Source organism: Notothenia rossii (assembly GCF_949606895.1).
Source record: "Notothenia rossii genome assembly, chromosome: 5".
NCBI classification, from domain to species: Eukaryota; Metazoa; Chordata; class Actinopteri; order Perciformes; family Nototheniidae; genus Notothenia; species Notothenia rossii.
The window spans coordinates 3147329-3157016 of record NC_136903.1 but is presented as its reverse complement, the minus strand read 5'-3'; the positions used below and the strand labels follow the sequence as shown (position 1 = coordinate 3157016).

The window sequence follows — 9688 nt, the reverse complement described above, 5'->3', positions numbered from 1 at the left end:
GCTGACTCACTGGGACTCTGCTTTCTCTCTCACACTGCTCTCAGTCTGCTCTCTGGCTCTCAGGACATGTTTCAACATCAACCTGTTTCTGCTTGTGTCGATGGTTTCAACATTTTAAAACAATAAAGATGAATGTGTGTATTATAAAATGTGTTTGGATTCCCTTTCTCTGAGATATTATATATGAAAGGAACCTTATTCACATTCATTCACAAAAGTCACAACATTAACAAGTCAATATTTCACATATTACTTTTTAATGGTCTTAAGGTTTTGGATATACTTCTGGATTCCTCCTAGTTTTATTTTTGTTAATCAAAATTGACACCAATCAGAATATTCTAAACATTTCAATGGTAAACCACACAGCTCTCTTATCACTAATGTTAAAGCAAATGTTCATTTGTTATTAAACTGTACCTTGAATATATTCTGAACATCTGATAAAAAAATGTGAATTAGAATAAAAATCCAGGATGAGAAATCAAAAGCAGGATATCCTCATCATCAAGTTATTTAACATGAATCTGAATTGAGATTGACCTTAAATATGATTTAATGCACACAGTCCAACTCCACCAAAGAAAGTGAGCGTACTACAGTCTCTGTCTCCTGCTGCTTTTTAGCAGAATATAAACATTGTGATTTTTGGGTCGCAGTGGAATCGTCCAAAAATCAGCTCCTATCGTCTTTTCCTAACCACTACTCCATGACCTCTGAGGGAACCGTCACCGAGTTCATGAAGAGTGGTTTTATGGTGTTGTTTTATGCTTTATGAACCTGGACCACAGTGACACATATATTATTCATTAGGTTGGAATTGAAATATAAACGTAAATTGAAACTTATCATTGCTCACACATGAATCCACATGAATCCCATTACGTATGATTGTATGAAAACACATTGTAAAATAAATACAATTGTATTTATCGTGAGAAAATCACATCATTGTGTAAATAAATCAAATACAGCTAATACAACACACATTAATACAAATATTTCTAATTTGTTTTTCCATGCGTAAAGAGAAGGTACAAATATAAATGCATTTTGTTTTCATTGACATGTTTTCTTTCCCCCCGAGTGGAGCAGGCTGGCTCTGTGAGAAAGATCCATGTTTATAGTTTCAGCTTCAGAAGATAATGTCTTTTTACATGTCGATGCAACACATTCTCACTCCCAACTCGGCCTATGTTGACGTTATGTCAGGGTCCCTGTCGTCACTTTCCAACGCAAGGGGGGCCTTTAGCGTGGAGTTTCAACTATCAGGGAGTCCCATTGACTTGCTTAGAGCTCCCTGAACGCTGGTAATAGACGAGTTGGGATCGCGGAGAAATGCTCTCCGCAGATCCATTCTCACAGCGTTTATCAACCTTTTTCTAACTCAATATCAAGCCATACTTATTGTGTTTACTTCTTTATTATAATTGAATAATGTCTGACTTTTGTATCCGTCAGTTAGGGAGAGGATCCCTCCTCCCTCAGTAATTACCGCCCCATCTCCAACCTCCCCTTTTTCTCTAAAACAATAGAACGCATCATCTCCAAACAACTCCACCGCCATCTCCAAAAAAATGACCTTTTTGAACCCCTTCAGTCTGGTTTTCGTCCTCACCACAGCACAGAAACGGCACTCATCAAAGTCCTCAATTCCCTCCTCACCTCTGCTGACACCAGTTCCCTCAACATCCTCATCCTCCTTGACCTGAGTGCAGCCTTCGATACCGTGAGCCACACCATCCTGCTTACCCGACTCCGGGATATCGCTATCGAAGGTACTGCACTCAGGTGGCTCCAGTCCTACCTCTCCGACAGATCCCACTTCATCTCCCTCAACAATCACTCCTCTGCCACAGCTTCAGTCACCCAAGGTGTTCCCCAAGGTTCAGTACTCGGCCCCCTCCTCTTCATCATCTACATCCTCCCCCTTGGTCAGATTCTCCGCCATCACAACCTGGACTTTCACTGCTATGCTGACGACACACAGATCTACCTCAGCACCAAATCCCCCCACAACCCCCCTCTCACACACATCGAATCCTGTCTGACTGCAATAAAATCCTGGATGCAACACAACTTCCTCAAACTCAACAGCAATAAAACTGAACTCCTCCTCATCGGCTCCAAATCCACCCTCAGCAAAACCCCCAACCTGACACTCACCATCGATGGCACCCCTGTTTCCCCCTCCACCCAGGCACGCAACCTTGGCGTGATATTTGACCCCACCCTCTCCCTCGACCCCCACATCCGCCAAGTTGTAAAAACCTCATTTTTCTACCTCCGCAATATCGCCAAACTCCGTCCCTCTCTCACCCGCCCCGCAGCTGAGCGACTCATTCACGCCTTCATCTCCTCCCGCCTTGACTATTGCAACTCACTCCTCTTCGGCATCAGCACAACATCCCTCAACAGACTCCAGCGTGTCCAGAACGCAGCCGCCAGACTCCTCAGCCACACCAAATCATGGCATCACATCACCCCGGTCCTCAAAGAACTCCACTGGCTTCCCGTCTCACACCGCATTCACTACAAACTCCTGGTCCTCACCTATAAAGCCCTCCACCATCTGGCCCCCCCCTACCTCACTGACCTCCTCATCCTCTACCAACCACCCCAGTCCCTCAGATCCACCTCAGCCGGTTTGCTCTCAATCCCCAAGGCCAAACTCTGGAGCTTCGGGGACAGAGCCTTCTCTGTGGCAGCCCCGAAGCTCTGGAACTCCCTCCCCCAAAACCTCCGTGAGTCTGATTCCCTCACCCTGTTCCAGTCCCATCTCAAAACCCACCTCTTCAACTCTGCTTATCCTTAAACCCGCCCCTCCCCCCTCTGAACCAACATCCTCCTGACTGCTTTTCTGTTTTTCTTTTGTTTTTTGTTTTTGTTTGTGTTTTTGTTCTTGTTTTGTTTGTCGACCTGACTCATAATGTAAAGCGTCTTTGGGTCTAGAAAAGCGCTATATAAATCCCATTTATTATTATTATTATTAGAGTAGGAGCTCAGAAAACTGAACTCTGTATTGTTACTTCGCTTTTTCCTTCTAATTTTGTATTCTTTTCTAAACCACACTGTTATTTACTCAACAATAAGACACAATTATCCTTGTGTTTATTTATTTGTTTGATTGTATAATGTCGGACTTTTGGAGTCCGTCAGGACCGAGGGTCGGAGCAGCTCATTCGAACACAGGAAGCTGTATTTTCAAAATAAGAGTTCATTTCAATATTTTGTTTGATAATATTATTTTTATTAACTAGACCACTGGGTCATGTTAAGACTATTTTTATGTCGGTTTGGTGTTACAAATATAAAAACTGTATATGTGTGGATAACAAAATACATCCATCATAAACTAAACTGGAAACAGCAGTACATTTGATGAGTGCTTTAATCGCCTAGCGGTTAAAGCACGTCATTAAAATGTTTTGTTGATACGTTATATTTGATGAAAACTTAACATTTATTAAGAGTACATTCTTTCATAGGGGGAAAGTAGAAGGTCAATGATAGAAATATAGAATAGAAAATATCAATTAGATACTGTAAGTCATCTCTACAATAAAACAATTTAGTGCCGGATGTCCAAAGATATTAATATGAGGATGTGCAAAACAGACAAACTAATTAGGCTTTATTCAAACATTAAAGAATACTTTAGATTAAGGTCTTCTTTTGATTAAGAAAAAAGCTTTGGGGGTATCCACAGATAAATATTAAGCCTGACAAAGTACTTAACGTCTAATATATTGCTTTCCTGTAATGTTAACTATGTTGAAGCACTTATTTTAACTGATATTATACACTTTAATTATACTCTTATGTAGATATCATAAGAAATGTGCAGAATTTGACAGTTTAATGGTGGAGGTATACACATATTGATAGATGTCTTGTAATGCACTGTTGAGGAACCTGTGACCCAAGTTTTTCATTCATTGCATAACTACACCATAGTTGTGTATATGATATGTCAATAAACCTTTTAAAATCTTGAAATGTTGAAAGGGATGTGCAAAATAGCAATTATATACAGTCTTTAATGAACTATTAGTAGAGAATAACGAATAATGAATATACTTTATAGAGATCTGCAGATAGTCTTAGTCTTCTCAAGCACCAACTATCAAATATCTCTCCTGATTGTTGGCACTTGACAATCACCTTCCCTGAATTTTACTCAGGTGTAACTAAAGTCTGATTTAAGGGTTGTTTATATTTCACATAATTAATCAGAATGTGCAAAGTAACTAAAATAAATGTAGTGGAGTAAAAATACCAGGTTAACCTCTGAATTGTAGTGGAGTAGAATACGCAGACTGAAGAGAGTGGGTTGGGAAGCCAGGGAAGGGAGCGGAGGAGCGGTGTGGTGTGGGAGAATTTAGGAAGGTTGAAGACCAGACGAGCCGCTGCATTCTGGATGAGCTGCAGAGGTCGGATGGCACATGCAGGTAGACCAGCCAGGAGGGAGTTGCAGTAGTCTAGGCCTGAGATGACGAGTGCCTGGACCAGAACCTGCGCTGATTTCTGGGTCAGCTGGGGACGTATCCTCCTGATGTTGTAAAGAGTGTATCTGCAGCAGCGGGTTGTTGCAGCGATGTTTGCAGTGAAGGACAGTTTGTTATCTAGGGTCACACCCAGATTCCTTGCAGTCTGAGTCGGGGAAAAAACAGAGGTGCCGATGTTGATTGTTAGGTCAAGAGTGGGACAATCTTTTCCTGGAAGGAAAAGTAGTTCAGTCTTGTCAAGGTTGAGCTTGAGGTGGTGAGCAGACATCCACTGAGAGATGTCTGTTAGGCAAGCAGAGATGCGTGCGACGATCTGGGTTTCAGAACGGGGGAAAGACCAAACTAACTGGGTGTCGTCAGCGCAGCAACGGTGTGAAAAACCATGCGGGCTAATAACAGATCCGAGCGAGTTTGTGTACAGAGAGAAGTGAAGGGAACCGATGACAGAGCCCTGTGGGACCCCTGTAGATAATTGACATCCCCTTCTTGTACACAATGTCGATGTTGATCTTCCACTTCAGTCCGTTGTCAAAGTGCAGTCCCAGGTACTTACTCTGTTTACTGGTTTATTCACATGCTTTTAACCCTTAGATGCACGAGTGACTGGAACCTACACTCTTTCATGAGTGGGTCTAAAAGGACAAGAATAATATGTGTTTTTATGCCATTTTGGTCTTTTTAGTGAAGAAAAATCACTTGTATAATATTTATTATTATATTTTGGTTCACATTAGAAATATTTTATATTACATTTTTCAAAATGTATAATTTTATTAAAAAAAAATACATTTTGAAAAAAAACGTTTTTAACATATTGTCCCAAAGATCTCCGCTATTCTGAGACCCTCACAGTATTCCAGTCCCTTTTCAAAACTCATCTCTTCTCCTCTTGTCTACTCATAACCCACCCCCCATCAATCCATGCCGGTTGATAAAGTTTGATAGTCCTACAGTATACCCCCCACCCTAACCTTCCCTTATATTGTAAAGCGATTTTGAGTCCTTGAAAAGCCCTATACAAACATAATGTATTATTATTATTATTATTATTATTATTATTATTATTATTATTATTATTATTATTATTATACAGACAGGTTTCAGATATTGCTGTGTAAAATAATCTTCCTGAGAGGTGTCACTTTTGATGTAGTCTGTGTGGTCTACAGTGAATGTATTCCTGACAGCAACAGGTGATAAGAATCAAAGGTTCCCAGAGGATCCCATAGGAAATGCATGCAGGTCATTTTTGACTCACTTATGGAAGTTTGGGGTCGTAATACAAAAACTACAATTTCTTAAAATGTACATTTAAAATGTGAATGGCATGATATCCAAAACATGTTTTTTGAGAAATAGCTGGAATATGAAATGATAAAAAAATGTAATTACAAAGATACTTCAAGAAAACCACCTCACCGGGTCCAAAAAGACCCACTTATGCATCTAAGGGTTAAAATACCTTTTATGAGTTTGACAGTTCCTGTGGACTTGAACAGTTTAGTGTGGCTTTTATAGATTTAGATTTACAATGTTCCTGTGTGTATGAGTTCATTCTCTTTATATTCTCTAGAGAAGTATTTCAGAATGCTTTACTTGAAAAATGAGAAAGTTACACGCTTAATGGAGATGATGGACATTTCATGTGTGTGTGTGTGTGTGTGTGTGTGTGTGTGTGTGTGTGTGTGTGTGTGTGTGTGTGTGTGTGTGTGTGTGTGTGTGTGTGTGTGTGTGTGTGTGTGTGTGTGTGTGTGTGTGTGTGTGTGTGTGTGTGTGTGTGTGTGTCCTCAGTGAAGTGTAGCTTCCAGCTGCAGCATTCAGCTCAGTTCCTGTTCTGTCTGACTGAGGGAGGTTTTTGTACGACGCTTTTTCACTGTGTGAACACATACTGACTGTTGGGGTAATGCCAACTCTGACAGTAGTAAACTGCTGCGTCATCAGTCTGGACTCCACTGATGGTCAGAGTGAAGTCAGAGTTTGATCCACTGCCTGTAAAACGCTCTGAAATCCCTGATACTCGAGTGCTGGTGGTGTGCATAAGCAGTTTAGGAGTTCCTCCATCTTTCTGTTGGTACCAGGATAAATATGTCCCACCATGAACATGGGAACTGGTCTTACATGTGATGGAGACGGAGCGTCCCGCAGCAGAGCTCACTGCTCCAGACTGAGTCACTGTGACCTGGCCTCTGGACTCTGAGGATACAGAGACAAAGACAGAAAGCAGCGCCATGGTTTTGTCCGCTTCATTTCAGAGGGACGGATGTTCACAGAGGAGAGGAGTTTGATTCTCTGGACTTTACCTGTGAAGCAGCAGCAGAGGAGAGTCCAGATGAGGACGCAGATCAAAGTCATGTTCTTGATGAGGAGGATTCCTGTGGCTTCTGTTGTCATGAAGGACAGCTGTCAGTCATCCAGTGCTCAACTCTCAGGACTATAAAGTGTCCCAGAGCACTGGAGCATGGTGCTGCTGATGCAAAGTGTCTCTCTATGGAAATGCTCTGACTGACTCCAACAGGGACCTGGATTACTCTGATGATGCTGTTTATCAATGGATCCATCTCTCTGTCAGAGGATGGATCAGGAATGGCTCAGCGCTCACTTGTATGAGGCTTTAAGTTCAACGGACACATTTTCTTGTAGTTCATTTAATCAAAAAGCTCAAATTCATAACTCCAAATAATCAATACCACCTAGGAAAAACAAAATGGAGATTTATCATTGATCCTGATGGAAAAGCAAACATGTATTTATGGAAGTGATGCACATTCAGAAGTATAACATGTATAGCTTGTATTAGACGTTCATTGTTTAATTTAAATAATCAATTACTTTGATGTTTAAAAGTTGATAAAATCATGAAACTCAACATATTTTGTGAACAATTCGTTTTTCAAAAGAAGAATCTTCATTTCAAACTGAAGGGATGAGTAGATATTTGTTTTAAATGTTTAAAAGGTTCAATAGAGAAACAGTAGATACTTTTCCATCGTGTGTGAATCTGTTTCAAACATTGGAAGCAGTAATTATATAAAGTGGGTAAACTGAGGATGTGTTTGGTGAGTTTGTTTGTGTCAAAGTCAGAGAGCCGTGTCTCTCTACAGTGAGAGGTTTTTGTACGGCGGCTCAATGACTTTGTATCACTGTGGTACACGTTCGGTGGAGGAACCAGACTGGATGTTGGAAGTAAGTCAAATGTTAATTCATAAGAGCCATTTCTCTTTTGTTGTACTTATTATTCAGCGTACGGAGAAATAGTTACCTCTCCATGTCATTGTATACATACTTATCAAATATTCTGAACCTAGAGGCTAACTTTACTCCAGCAAAAGACGTTTAAATGTTTTTATGAAACATTGAACACAGAATAATTCATTATTTCCACCTTTAATGGTGAAGTAGCTTCTGGAGGGCTGGTAGGTTTAGTTCAGTGAGTCAAAGTCAGAGAGCCGTGTCTCTCTACAGTGAGAGCTTTTTGTACGGCGGCTCAATGACTTTGTATCACTGTGGTGGACTTTTGGTGGAGGAACCAGACTGGATGTTGGAAGTAAGTTTCTGCACAAAAACTAAATATGATGTTAAGAGACGTTTTAAATTCTGTGTTAGAGTGTTTGAGAGATAGATTTATATTATTTTAATTGTAATGTGTAGATAGTATTAGTATTCATGTCTTTATTTCTCTTCATCATTGAGACCAAGTCGGAGCAGCTTTTCTTGAAATGTCTTTATAGATTCCCAACATGCTGTCATTCAAACAGCTTCAAATGTGAAATGATGAAACTGCTAATTTTTCATTAACTTATTTTGAACTGTCTATCTCGGTTCTCCTCTCTGTTCTCAAATAAATTACGGATACAGTTTTTAAATACAGTTGAACAGAGTAAAGATAACGATGGATATTAAATAGTGTTGAATTCTTTAAGACATTATTTTATAGTTTGTAAAACTGGGTAGTGATTGAGATTCACATCAAGCACAGTTGATTTCCCCATTTCCTGTATTTGTTCATTTATCCACTAAATAATTTAATAATGTTTGTAGAGTTCAGGTTTTGGATGATTTTGATAACTACTACTTAAAATGTGTCCTAATGTTGTTCTTTATTTCTACTGTAGTCTGACATATTTCAGGTGACTCTGTGTGAAGTGTCTCTGTGCTGATTTGCATGAGAGGCTTCTTAAAGGGAAGTGAAACAATGTGTGAGTGAGAGACTGATGGAGCAGAACCAACATCTGACAGAAACTCCTTAAAGGAGAAACGCTCTCACAGTAAAGGTGTCCCAGTGTCTGCTGCTTGATTGACAGCTCCCTGTCCTCTAATCTGATTGGTGTCTCCTAGGTGATGTCCGTCCCACCCTGACGGTGCTGCCCCCCTCCACGGAAGAGCTGCAGCAGGGGATGGCCACGCTCATGTGCCTGGCCAACAAGGGCTTCCCCTCAGACTGGAGTCTGGCCTGGAAGGTGGCCGGCAGCAGCAGCAGCAGCAGCTGGGAGGAGAGCAGGAGCCCCGGGGTGCTGGAGGAGGACGCCCACTACAGCTGGAGCAGCACCCTGAGGCTCCCTGCAGACCAGTGGAGGAAGGTGGTCTCTGTGACCTGTGAGGCCACCCAGGGCTCCCAGACTCCGCTCTCAGAGACACTGAGGAGAGAGCAGTGTTCCCAGTCCTGAGCTGACTCACTGGGACTCTGCTTTCTCTCTCACACTGCTCTCAGTCTGCTCTCTGGCTCTCAGGACATGTTTCAACATCAACCTGTTTCTGCTTGTTTCGATGGTTTCAACATTTTAAAACAATAAAGATGAATGTGTGTATTTTAAAATGTGTTTGGATTCTCTTTCTCTGAGATATTATATATGAAAGGAACCTTATTCACATTCATTCACAAGATTAACAAATCAATATTTCACATATTACTTTTTCATGGTCTTAAGGTTTTGGATATACTTCTGGATTCCTCCTAGTTTTATTTTTGTTAATCAAAATTGACACCAATCAGAATATTCTAAACATTTCAATGGTAAACCACACAGCTCTCTTATCACTGATGTTAAAGCAAATGTTCATTTGTTATTAAACTTTACCTTGAATATATTGTGAACATCTGATTAAAAAAATGTGAATTAGAATAAAAATCCAGGATGAGAAATCAAAAGCAGGATATCCTCATCATCAAGTTATTTAACATG

At 40.6% G+C, this 9688-nt stretch overlaps 1 gene segment (V, D, J or C); it reads left to right on the top strand.

Annotated features, from left to right (window-relative positions):
• Window positions 1–8700: 8700 nt before the first annotated feature.
• On the top strand, window positions 8701–9172 carry LOC307041243 (Ig kappa-b4 chain C region-like). The segment is given in 2 exons: window positions 8701–8704; window positions 8844–9172.
• Window positions 9173–9688: the final 516 nt, after the last annotated feature.